This window comes from Puntigrus tetrazona, chromosome 25, assembly GCF_018831695.1.
Source record: "Puntigrus tetrazona isolate hp1 chromosome 25, ASM1883169v1, whole genome shotgun sequence".
Taxonomy (NCBI): domain Eukaryota; kingdom Metazoa; phylum Chordata; class Actinopteri; order Cypriniformes; family Cyprinidae; genus Puntigrus; species Puntigrus tetrazona.
Window position 1 is genome coordinate 10,736,455 of NC_056723.1, and position 14,080 is coordinate 10,750,534.

Consider the following 14,080-nt stretch of genomic DNA (forward strand, 5'->3'; position numbering starts at 1 on the left):
CGACAACCTCGGGCTGAATGTGTAGAGAAATGATTCTGCCCTGGCTAAAGGGCAAAAACAACTCAGAACAAAACAAACATATCGGGAGTCTGGTCTATTGTGTTGCGTGTTTGTGTTAGGAATGTGTTTAAAGGAAAAGCCTGGTTGATTCCTCAAGACACCCTGTAAGTCAATGACGTAAAAAAAAGTGAGGTGCTAAACTCAGACATAATGATAAATCAACCACAGAAGTGCTTCATCCTGCACTCAAAACTATTTTGTTGTCAACGTAATGGCATTCATGTTTTCTTTTTATTCATAAAGGTGTGGACATATTTATGCCGTGTTCATGGCATTTCAAACCCATAAGACCTTCGATCATCTTAAGAGCACAAGCTTTCTGAACCTGCAGACAGCAATGCAATCGTGTTCAAGGCCCAGAAAGGTAGTAGAACATCATTAAAATAGTCCATGTACCATCAGTCAACCATAATGTTATGAAGCTACGATAATACTTTTTGTATTTAAAAAAACAAAACAATGACTTTATTCAACAATGTTGTTTTCTGGGCTTTTAACTTTTCAGTTGCATTGTGACTATATCTACATTTGTTTTCTGAAAATGAACTATGGGCTTTCGTGTCTGGTTTGGACTGACATGAGGGTGAGAAATTCATGACAGTGTTTACAATTTTGGGCGAACCCATCCTTTCAAATTCTCAAAAAGTACATGATGTACTTTATCGATAACAAGGTTCAACACGTTATCATTAGATGATGCATTGCCTAACAATCATTAATACTTAAGAGATCCCTTTTACGTTGATTTAGATCAATAAAAAGTACAAGATGTTCACTGATAGTACACTTTATCTAATGCATGAACTAATGTTAACAAATTGAACTTTAATGTAAAGTGTAACCTATTATTCAATTTAAAACCAGACTAATATTCTACAACATTATCCTCATTAAAGTGCTGTTACATTATGATTGCATTTGTAAGGTAGATTATAAATTCGGGCCAAAGGGTGCAGGGTTTCTGCACGACACCAGCACAAAAAATTACAGCCCACTCTGCTGCATTACACAATCAGCCATCCATAAAATGGGTCTTATTTTATCATAACAACTCATAACTACCGGTTATGGCCTTCAGGCGACTCAGACAGCCCGTCTATAAGGCAAGAGGGCTGACTTCATTACCTAATCACTACAATACAGCAAATCCTACAGCCTCTCAACACTAATTTCCTGCCCCGTCTGCCCTCGTCGAGCACGGCTGAAGTCATTTTCATAAACATCACTGGGAAAATAAGTGATCTAACCTGCGGGGACCCGAATACAGCTTTGGCTCGGCATGATTGGTTGTATTTTTCCATAACAATGGAGGGAGGCTGAAGGTAGAACTTGTGGAGGCATTTTTATTACGGTTGTCGATGGGCTCTGAAGTGGACGTGTTAGCCTGAATGGACCCCAAAAGCATTAAAAAATAAAGTGCACAGTAAACTGAAGGAACCTTGAAAAAAGAAAAAAAAAAAAAAGTGTTCAAATTTATTTGATACAATTTCTTTTTCAAGGCCGTGGTGATTTTAGGTTAGTTTTTAATTGATGTGATTACCATGTCCAATTTAAATTTAAATCACTGCTTCAGGAGTGAAATTAGAGAAAACGCAATTAAGCAAACTGTTTAGGAATGCCAATTAAACACTGCTGGGGCGCCTGAAGAATACAGGGTGTCTTAACTTATGCAAAACAGCGCAACTTGCTAAAATTTAAGTAAAAGGTCATGCGATGAGTAATGCACCCCAGGATCGATTTGATTCTCACCCCTTTATCCATATTTGCCCCTAGTTTCTCCTGACCTTTCAGATATCCTTCTAACAGCACAATGGCTTTCTCATCGTGCAAAGCTGCAGAGGATGCTGTGAAATCTTTTAGGTGTGTGTGCGTTCCTCTTAAGCTCCATCGTGTTTATGTACAGCATAAGTCAGCTAGTCTCACAGACCAGTAGCATACAAAACTGAACTGGAAAGTACTTCTACAAACCGGAAAGCTTGAATCTGAGAGAAACAACATAAAGACAGTGTGTTTTTAATATTTGCTAAATGGCCTAATTTTTTATAACTGAAGGAAGGTGAAGCCAACACTACTGACATCTCTACAAAATTATTCTTCCCCGATATTTAACCATTTAATTACAGCCATTCAGCATTACAGTATAATTGAGAGAAACTTTTTTGCTAACTTATTAATTTTAAGTTACATTGTGCTTTGTTGGTATAATGTCTGCTTGAATGTTAAAAATGTTCAGTGTTAAGCAAGTATTTAGAATTTTTTTTTTGTATTAGTGTACAATGTTTAAAAATAATAAATTAATTCCACGTAGTGTTAGTATTTCTTTCATTTAAAATTCATTATTGCAAATATTTTTAAATATCATGATATCATTTTGAGGCTACATCACCCACCCCTAGTGGGTATATTTTTATATGACTAACCCTATAAAAATATGACTAACCATTTTACATGTCAGTCAGGTGGCTCTTCTAACTGCAATGTGTACCAGACTCTAGTTTAGTCTGGCTTTTAGACTGTTAGTCAGACTAGATAGAGCTGTATTAATCATGGCTTAGAGCCACTTCTTAGAGCAGAGAGTGCCGTTTGAATCTCTAAATCCATTTGGATTGAACTGTGTTTGCGAATTGAAGACTACTTCAGCATTATTTTTCGTTATGTGAAACTGATCCCATCATGTCACAAGGGCTCTTATCAGCAAATAATTTCTGCGAAGAGCACATCATCGAAATCAGTGAAAAAGTTTTTTAACAAATTTCCCCCAGCAAATGGTATTTTCAACAAGCATCCAAGTCAATAAAACTTGGCTACTTGTCATCTGTCTGGCAGCCAGAAAAAATAAAAGTTTAGATTATTGGGGGGAAAAGTAATAGCACACCTCTCCACAAAGGTGGAAAGTAATGGCACACCTTTCTTCAACAAGCTGTATGATTTGATGTATCATTCGTGTCTGAAACCTCAACGGAGCAGCGATGAGATATGCCCCAAAACCCAAGCATAGATAAGGTTTAAGGCTTTGTTTGAATCCCCAAAACAAATTTAAATCAATAATGCCCGGTCTGAGGGGCGACCTGAGGTCAAATGTCGAATCTTTTCATCTTTTCAATTCACAGTTCAGAAACCTCACCTATAATTATTATACGAAAAGACCAACCCAGGCTTCCACCACCCATATGGTGCCATCAAGACTTTCTTTTTTTTTTATTAGGCAGTAATAGGACGGTTAATGTCATTATTGATCAAAATAAGTTTATGGCAACATATTGATGGCGTGCACAATGAAAAGCTGCCAAAGTCAATAAATGGCAAAGGCTGAGGACAGAGGAGGAAAATGGCATCTCTTCTGTTGGCACACAATAGCTCTATTATTATAATTGAAGATGATTTGACAGGTCCACAGAGTGTAATAAAAGGAAGTGTGTTCTGAATCACTGCGTTTCTGAGCTTAGCGCCAGTACAGAGATGCTTAAGTTGGAAAAAGCAAGCACTAAACAGCTTCTTATCAGTCCTTTATCAAACACAAACAACAGGCAGCATCTGCAAATGCAGGTTGTTAGAGGAGATGGAAGATTGTGGGAAATAATAAACAGGCTGGAGGAAATATGCTAGAGAGTTGGAAAATGAAAAAGGATGTATAAACAAAAGAATATTCCATGTGTTCTCAGACTTGAATTCCACCAGACAACACTGAAAAATAAATCAATAAATATACAGAAAAAAAACAAACGTACCAAATTTTTATTAAAGTAAATAAATACATAAATTCACATAACTGGTGATTTTTTTTATTTATTAAATTACTTTTGAATAACTTTTTTTGTTTTACCTCCATTTCTATCCTTTGATTTTTGTAATAATTAATTGGTACATTTATATATATATACTATATATATATCCTAAATTAATCCAAAATTAAATATAGTCCAGCATTTTTGTAAGTTTTGTATTAATTGTTTTTTTTTTTTTATTATATAATGTTACTATAACATTTACTAACCAATTATATTTATATAATTTATTTTTATATTTATTTATTCCCACATCATACATCTTATTTTTATGATAAACAGGTATTTTGGTCTTGCTTACCACCGGTTTAAAATACATAATATTTCATTTTAATTTGATTGTTAGATTGTCTTAAAAGCTGCAGACCTCCATTACGTCCACTGAATGATGGGTAATCTCCCCACGAAGGCTCTGAATCATCTCAGGCCTGTAGTTCCTCTTGCTCTCAGCAGCGGTGGGATGCTCCCACGTCCTGCAAACCCACTAAAAATATCTCAGTGGAGAGGAGAGGAGAGGAGATCTGCGGGAACTAATCCTACATCTTTAATTCACAGCACATTCTGTCACAATCAATGAAAGAGTGGTGGCAGGCAGCTCCTGCTTGACTGACACGTTAATGAGAGCTATGACTACACCGTGAAGATGAGAGCTATTTTTTGTGTCAGAAACAGCATTTTCATCACTCTTATAAGGGAGCTTAGATCCTCTTATGAGTATTTTATTAGGGTTTTACATTACTGGTCACCACACAACCTGTGAACCTTTATGATCCACATGAATCTCACAAAAAAAAAAAAAAACAACTTCACTTTTCTATCCGTGCATGCAATTTATTCTCATATTTAAAAGACATGTTTGTTTGATAGCTTTGAGATACAACAGGTTGCTTGGTAACCTGGCCTGTCCTCATAAATAGCTGTACTGTCTGTGTGTGTGTGTGTGTGTGTGTGTGTGTGTGTGTGTGTGTGTGTGTGTGTGTGTTGACCTCAGTCCTGCTTGGTATCAGACCAGGGTTATGTTAGTTGACTGTGAATGAGTGCTGTAGGGGGGCTGAGCTAAAGAATAACTAAATGCTTTAGCCTGAGCTCAGTTCAGTCACACTGAAGTATTGCCTATTAAAATATTAAACGTAGAAGGAAATGGGGTGAAAGCAGGAAGAAATAATATTATAGCTCAGTATTTAAACTAATGTCAACATTATGCATTTGCTTATAGAGTTAACAAATGTTGATGAAATATCGACAATCTGCTAAACTGAAACTGTTCAGTTGCTCTTGTTTACAGTCATACCAGGGTTCCAGAAAAAAAAGCTATACATTAGGAGCCATTAGCTTCAGTAAGAAACAATATTAAGCACCAAATTATTTTTTATAGGTGCCACAGAATAAACGTGTTGAATTTACATTTTTTGAAAAACACTTTCATATTTCAGTCATAGTGTGATGTTAGGATCCTTCTATTGTCTACTGAAACCCACAATAATATTGTAAACTCATAGTAATATATAATCATCATTTTCACTGAAACATTTGATCGGTAGTGACATCTTCCTCGTCCCATAGACATGTCAAAAAATATTTATAGTTTTGGTAGTGACAAAAGGCGACACATAATCCTCATATTTAAGTTTTAGTAAGACTTAGTAAGAATTCTGTCATGTGATGTGGTTGCTACCAAAGCATTACTTTCACTGATGAAGATGTTCTGTCACTACCGATACCGGGATGCTTTGCCAAAAATCAGTCTAATCTTTTTGCCTTTTACAAAGAACAAATTAATTCCAAATACAACTCACATAAACATGAATATTTTAATATATTAAATCCTTATTAAATATATAAAATATTTAATTTAAAATTGGTTTAATATTACTTATTACTTATATCATAAAAAGTAATAAGCTTTTTATATTTACAAATTATATTGTAATATTTAGAATTTAACATTATTTGGTAAACAAATTTAAGCAGTTGTAATTTACCAAAACAAAAATGCATATATATATATATATATATATATATATATATATATATATATATATATATATATATATATATATATATATATATATATATATACACACAGTTCTCTTATTTACTATTTATGATTCGTTAATCTAATCATTGTAATACATTTATAATATGTTAATATTTAATGTATGACTGTATGACTGACAATAGTTTAGTCTTCATTATATATCTTTAATCATTATATCTTTCATTATATCAATATGTTTCCATGGCACTAATGTTTTGATATATAAAATCTTATATTTAATATTTTTAATATTTAATCCAATATTAGTAACACGCAAACATTTACATTAAAACATCTACGATATATACAATTTAATAATACAGCAATAATATTTTACAAAAAAAAACATTTTATATATTTAATATTTCTGATACATTCAAATTTACATTCAGACAATTGCAATATTTAAAACAGATCACAATGTCATATTTTTATGTGTTAGTGCTTGATGTAATTTTTCCACATTGTCATGGTTGAAATTAGCTTGGTCTCTTGAACCATATTATTTCATAGCCTATTATTAAATATGATAAACAGGCGTTACAAAAACACAACAGAGAAAAATTCCTGGCAAGAATAAAATTGGACAAGTAATGAAACCCTTTGCCTCACAGTCACCTTTAAAATAGCTCTAACATTACAGGAGGAAGACATTTATATCCTGTCAGTGAGAACAGCATTTAAGCAACCCGAAATGTTCAACTCTGACTACGAAGATCTCTAAAGCCTAATGAGCTGGACCTCAAAGATTGAACAAAGGACAAACTATTTCAAAACTTCGAGAGAAAAAAACTGAAAAAAGCAAAACTCTGTTTGAAGCGAGGTGTGAAGTGAAAAAAGATGTTTAGATGGTGTGTATTTAAGCCATACCACAAATGATAAAGCACTTTTAAAGTTATTCTGCATGACTGTGTTTACGAAGGATAAAAATAAATTCTGTCTAGGTGTGAAATATATGCAACAACCATTGGCAAAATGTTAATTAATTCAAAACTAATCTTTAATTTATGTAGCCGCCTACATCCTGGATGTCAAAATTGTAAATAAGGAAACAGAAATTAAATCAATAAAGAACAAGAGCATGAATCAAATCATATATGGTGCAAAGTGTGCTTTTGGAGTTCTGTATAGCAAAAAGCTTAAACTGTTTAGATTCATGTTTTTTTCCAATGTTTTTGTATCAGGAAATGTACCACATGAGAGTATAAAACATCTGATGTAATGTGTTTCTTACGCAATAGACTTAAACAGCGAAGTTGTGGGGAAAAATTTACTCAATAGACTTTTTAACCTTTAAAGAAGATGTTAATCGATAGTATATGCTTTTGTTGAAGCAATCAGCCTTCATTATTTGATCTCATTTTCCAAATGTGTTTCACAGCCTAATTCTCTACCAGTCAAAAGATGCATTAAAACAAAGTCTCTTTAAGACATGTCACATCACTCGGCGGCCATCTTTGAAACGGAGCTGTCTGCGTATCCTTGATGACAGTGTAAACAATAACATCATGTTTGTTGTTGTACCCATAGATACGTCTTGGCAGATTCCTCATTCCATCTTCCCAAGCACAAACAAATCTGCAATCTAAAAAAAATAAGGAATCTAATATATATATATATATATATATATATATATATATATATATATATATATATATATATATATATATATATATATATATATATATATAAATGACGTTTTAAAATGAAAACAAACTAGTATAAAATATTTAAGTAGCTTTAAGCTACTTAAATATTTATCTTATTTTGATTATATCATTTGAGATTAGGGATGTAGCCATGAACCGCAAGCTAAATAAAACAAATCGCAATAATACTGAAGTATTACTGGAGTTTAAATAAATCTATCTCTGAAGGGACCTGGAGGTTTTTAGAAAAGGTTAAATAGTATTTTAGTTTCATCTCGCTTGTGAAAGATGCACATTAATGTGGAGTTCATATGAAAAAAAAAAAAAAAAAAAGTTTTGTTATATTTTAATTTCACAAAGATAGGTGCAGCAATTGCCTAATAAAATGACTTTTATTTACAGTACAATCTCATTTTGTAAAACAAAAAATAAAATAAAATAAATAATAATAATTGTTTTTTTTTAAAACCACATATACATTCCCCTCCATAAGTACTGGGACAGTGAGGCCAATTCCTTTATTTTAGCTGCAGACTGAAAACATTTGGGTCAGACAAGAGGTTTACATACATGCCAGCTTTTATTTGCAGGTATTTACATGTGGATCTCACACACAACTAAGACAGCTCTCTGGTTCAAACAAAGGGTGCTATCTTCTATGAAAAACAGGCAATTGTGAAGCTGAGGGCCATTGTACACACACTGGCCATAGCCATTTCAACCATTTGGAATTTCCTGAAAAGGAAATAAGACAATGGCGTACTAAGTAACAGACATGAAACAGGTAGACCAAGAACAACAACTACAATTGATGACAGGAACATTGTGAGAGCTGTCAGGAAAGACCTTAAAACAACTGTGAGATCAGCAACAAACTCCAGAGGGCAGGTGTGAAGGCATCTACTTTTCTAAGAAGAAAGACCCCATGATCACAAGTACAGAGGCTACACCAGAAGATGCAAACCACTCATGAGCAAGAAGAACAGGAAGACCAGGCTGGAATTTGCCAAAAGTACAGAAACGAGCCTCAAACATCTACAAAAAAAGTTTTATGGACTGATGTGACAAAGATGAACCTTTACCAAAGTGACGGAAAGGCTAAAGTCTGGATCCCAAACATATAAGCTCATCTTTGAAACACACTGGAAGTAATATCAGGGCTTGGGTTTGCGTGGCTTCTTCTGGGAAGAGCTCATTAATCTTCATTGATGATGTAACGCATGATAACAGCAGCAGCAAAATGAAAAGAGAAGTCTAAAAAAAAATTTCGTCTGCCAATTTAAAGTCACCTGACGGCAATAGATAGGTGCATAAGAGACAAAGACCAGCAAGGTCAAAAATTGAAAAACAAAACCAGATCCCGCACTCTAATACCTCAAACAAAGGATCAAATTTATTCATAATTGGCGTTCCGGTCACATCTTCATCAGAAATTAAAACAAAACAAACGACATCGCACGACATCACACAATACATCACATTTAACAACAAATTCATGTCCAATCACTATGAAGGTTCATTGATTAGTAACAACCTGCAATAGAAACATCATCAGCTTCCCCAAAAAAAGCCACACATATTCACACTAAATGTTCAGAATACGTCGCATTTAATAGAGTTCCATCATTTATAACATTAGGTGGTAATGTATGAGTAAAAATCCAGAACAACTCCCATTGCTGTAAAACCCTTTCAATACCACAAGAACTTAACGAAAAAACAGAGTGATTAAAAGGCGAGAAAATTATCTGCAACTGGATAGTTTGCATCTTTTCTCCTGATAAAACCTGTGTTCACCAATTCTTTGTTTAAGTTCACGTGATGTTTTTCCAACATAACCCAAACCACAAGAACACCAGATCAAATAAACCACATGAGTAGAAACAAGTAATACGTTTTTTTTGTTGTTTTTTTTACCGGTTCTAGGATGACAAATTTTTTTATGTATTATTGCTCTGAGCGCAATTCCCATTTGATGCAGGGCTAAGTAATCTCTGAGAGGGATCAGGAGTATCCGTCTGAAAACGAGCATGTACCAGAGAATCTAGCAAATTTTTGGAACGCTTAAACACATATCAAAGAAAGGTGGCAAAAAGCAATTTAAAGAAAGGAGCAACCAAAATTATGGTCAGATCCTTTATCATGAAGCAAAGATAATGATCCAAAATACACTGCTAAAACAAAGAAGTGGAAGGTTTTAGACTGGCTAAGTCAATCTCCAGACATAAACCCTATAGAGCATGCCTTTTACCTGCTAAAGAGGAGACTGAAGGGGTCTACCTCTTTCAATACTTTTGCTCTCATGAAAAACAGGTGAGTTCAAACAAAAGGTCTTCTAAGTTGTCGTCAGATCCAGACTTAAATACTTGGAAATAAAAGCTGCCATGTAATTCACTTGTTTGATATTCATCTTTTGATGTCAACCCCAGACGTTTTCAGTCTATGGCAAAAATAAAAGGAATTGGCCTCCTTGTCTCAATACTTTTGGAGGAGAGTGTATATTATGTAAACAAAAACTTTTATTTTGGATTAACCTTCTGACAGCACTAATTAATAGATTATAACTCATTAACAAAAGACTTTTTTTAAAGTCCCTGTGGGAAAAATACATGTGCAGACTCTTATGCAATCCATACAGGTTGCATGATTGGTAATATTTCCTCACTGCACTTAAAGTGATGCAATGTGGCAAAACTAGAACGCAATAAATCTAGTGATAAGCAGTTAACTACTAGTGCAACCCCCATCAGTCATTTCTTACTCCTCTTCATCAAACAATGTTCACTGTATGACCACAATTAAACTTCTACAATGTCCACAAGTCCCTGGTGGCACACTTTGGTGTGTGCTACAAAAATGCCCCACAGAACCCAAAGAGATGCTTTGATATGAGCATGATGGCCAGTGAATCACAATAGGGAACTTTGATCAGCCAACCCAGAGTCCTCCAAATGTGCACAAGCGACTATCAGACCAAACTTCAAAGACTGCTTCCCATCCAGTGCAATTAATAGATCGGAGAGTCAACTGATATGATATGATGATCCTATTAGGACGTGATAGGCATGTCCTGTTCTAAAAGAAAAAGAAAATTAAGAGAGCGATGAAAGCAAGAAAGAGAGTGACTGACAATGTAAGATGTAAAAGGCAAAAACACTGAATCCAAAGGCTCGTTTGATGAATATACTGTACATTGATATGGTCTGATTCAGCAGACCATCTGTTGTGCCTGTTCGTTATTCTCTGGAAACGTTGCATGCCTCAGTCTAGCATTAAACGGACAAGAAAGACATGAATAAAGATAAAAAGTGACTGCCTGAAAGAAAAGGAAAAAAAACAACAGAATGTGGAGGTAGGTAAAGCAATTGAAGAAAAGCCCACTCAAGCAGCACTCCACGTACAGACTTCAGCCAATCAATTTTCAATAATTTATCAGCTGACCAAAGCACAAAGCTCCAGGCATTTCTCCTGTGGGTGTTAAAAAAAACTAAAACTAAAAAAAAAAAAACTCTGTTCTTCTGGGATTTCTGCAAGTCGTTTCAACAGCTAAGAGAAAAGTGAAGTAAAGAATTAAACTTTTTTTTTTTTTTTTTTTTTTTTTTTAACTTTCCTTCAGGCACCCTTTATAATCTCACCATTAATAACGCAGTTGGACTTGACAGATCTTACATTGTGCACGATAGGCAAAGACTTGGGATTCAGATTTCGGCTCCATCCAGCCTGAAGATGATCATGTTTGGTATTTTTAGCTCTTTTTCCCCCACTTGTCATGTATCAAACTACCACATGTGCTTCTGCATGAGTTTGTTATGTTAGAATGCTTTGAGAGTCTGGCAATGTAGATGTTAACCCTCGTACAAAACTAAGACATTTGGTTTTGAGACACACACTGCTGCACCGTTATCAAATCAAAGTGTAACCCATAGAGGACGGATCCTTGTAATCGTGCTGACACAGAAGAGAGTATGCTATTTGCGTATGTAGTGATACTCGAAAATGACCCTATGGTGCCGAATTTGTTAAATCGTAATTTTTGTTTTCTTTCCATTCAAAAAGTATTCTAGTCACTTCATAACATTACAGTTGAAGCACTGGTGGCAGATGGAGTATTTTGACAATGTCTTTCATACTTTCCTGAACCATGACGGTATTCATCACTCGGCAGTCAATGTGACTCCCAGTTTTTATCCAAAATATCTTAAATTGTGTTCTGAAGACCAATTATTGGTGCTGATATTAAGCATTTTTATGATTATCGGTATCAGTCATTTTTTAAACCCACTCAAACTCACCACTCTATGGTTTAGAGCAATCTCCGCCCACCGCACATCTGATTTGTTAGGAGTCAGTCCAGTCAACAAAGGCTGAAGGCACTGAAAGTTTTCACTGTCTCACACAAAAAAAGAGCTTTCTAACTGGAGTTCCTTCAGTGATCACGCATCCATTGTCTCTCAAAGGCAGCAGCAGGAGACGTAGCTGAATAAATCAAATAATATCAAATCAAATAATCTACTACACTGAATTTGTCAAAGTGGATGCATTAATCAAAAGTAGGTCAGTATACTTAAATCATGTTTTCACTGTGTTTTCAGCATCTGCCATCTAATTAAATGAGGACATAAATATATCAACATCATTGTAAGGTCCACATACTGGCTCCATTTTATTAATTAATCGGATACCATTTTATGACGACCTCGAATTTTAGGTTGAAATGCAAATTGTTTGTCTATTTCTAATTAGTATTTTGATAGTTAGTTATTCTAGTTACTTTTCTTATTATTCACTCGTTCATTCGGGTGCACATTCGCAAGGACACGTCTACTAAAGTCAATAAATGCAGAATGAAAGAGTAGAAGATAAAATGTAACAATTTATCAGGTAAATATGTATTATGCCAATTCAAACACATCAAATCATATATTAATACAAAATATCAAGTTCTCAGACATTAATCTAAAAGTAAAATGTGCATACCTGACCTTAATACATGCATAATATGAAGTGTAGAGAAACACTGCGTACTATAGGCTTTCTGGTTACTGACCCTTTCGCTACATTCCTTTAACCAACAACAGGGAAGGCAGTTTATGTCAGATTTTGTCAGTTATTCTTAATTTTGACATGCATACATATTGGTCTACTTGATCTGTAATAATCGGTATCTGCATCGGCCCTGAAAAACACATATCGGTTGACCCCCATTTCAAAGACAAATAAAACTTTCATGGGTTTTGAACAACATAGGGGTAAGTGATTAATGACAAAAATGTAATATTGGGGTGGAATGACCTTTTGCACTGCAACTTTTAATCACAATTGCAATGATTATATGTTCCCTTAACAGTGTTCACCGTCTGACTGATTACATGTCATTTGTAACTAACTAACTAACTAACTAACTAACTAACTAACGTACAAACTTATACCTTTCTTTAAAACTTCTTTGCAGGTTCTGTATAAATCTGTATGAATTTCTTTCTTGTGCTGAACACAAAGAAAAATATTGTGAAGAAAGTTTGTAACCAGGATGTTTTGGGTCACCGTTGACTTCCATGGTGACCCAAAACAGCCTGGTTATAAATTTTCTTAAAAATATCTACCTTTCTGTTCAGCACAACAAAGAAATTCATACAGATTTGAAACTACTCAAGGGTGAGCAAATGATAACAAAATTTGTATAGTTGGGTGAGCTGTTCCTTTAACAAAACAGTCTTGGGTTACTGTGCTGTGGGATGTGTTTTCCCATACAATTTATTTATTTGTGGCGACCCGCTACGATTAAAAAACTGACCGATTTTCTAAAAGGCTTAGTTGAATAAACATGAGCCCATAATGCATGTTTAAAATTCTTTAAAAAAAAGCACCTCCTACTGGCAGAGAATAAATTTGCATTTTTTTACACATCCATCTGATTTATGCAGCAAGCATATTTTAGTTGCTATCAAAAAATAACATACTGTAGAAGGTCTTAGCTGTTGTTATGGATTTCATTGGGATGTCTACTGGAAGTAGAGTTAGGGCCACAAAAGCATGCATGCACAGTAACGTTTGTTTATGTTGTTGTCGTAGACACCATCTACAGTTATCTGTACGATACCTAATGTTTTAAAATCATCATAAACAGTCATGTAGTGTATTACAGCCTTTAGTCACGCTTGCTTTCGATTGAAATCCACAAAACTTGAAAAAAGGCACTTACAAAGTACATTTACTTCACTGGATTTGAGCAAGAGATTTTGCAGAGATATATATTTTGGTTGGGATTAAAATTCAAGTGCAAAGAGGACAGCCAGGCAGCTATGCTGTAAATACAGATGCATCTGGAAACTGTTTATTTCCCACACTTTCTGCACACATATAAGCAGCCCAACTTATAAATGTCTGAATATGCCTACTCCCATACAGTAGTAGGCACAAACAGCAAGTAAAAAATACTAGTCTGTCAGAATTCATAGTATTCAATAGTATCCCGAAAAGTACCTGGAGAGACTACTACTTCCAAGAAGTTCCTCAAGTGAGAACTTGACTAAGAAATGGCAACACAT

General features: G+C 34.5%; 1 protein-coding gene across 20 annotated transcripts in view; it reads right to left on the reverse strand.

Annotated features, from left to right (window-relative positions):
* The window catches only part of cadps2 (Ca++-dependent secretion activator 2), a 122,195-nt gene that overhangs the window by 87,035 nt on the left and 21,080 nt on the right, over positions 1-14,080 (reverse strand). The gene's annotated exons all lie outside the window — the stretch shown is intronic.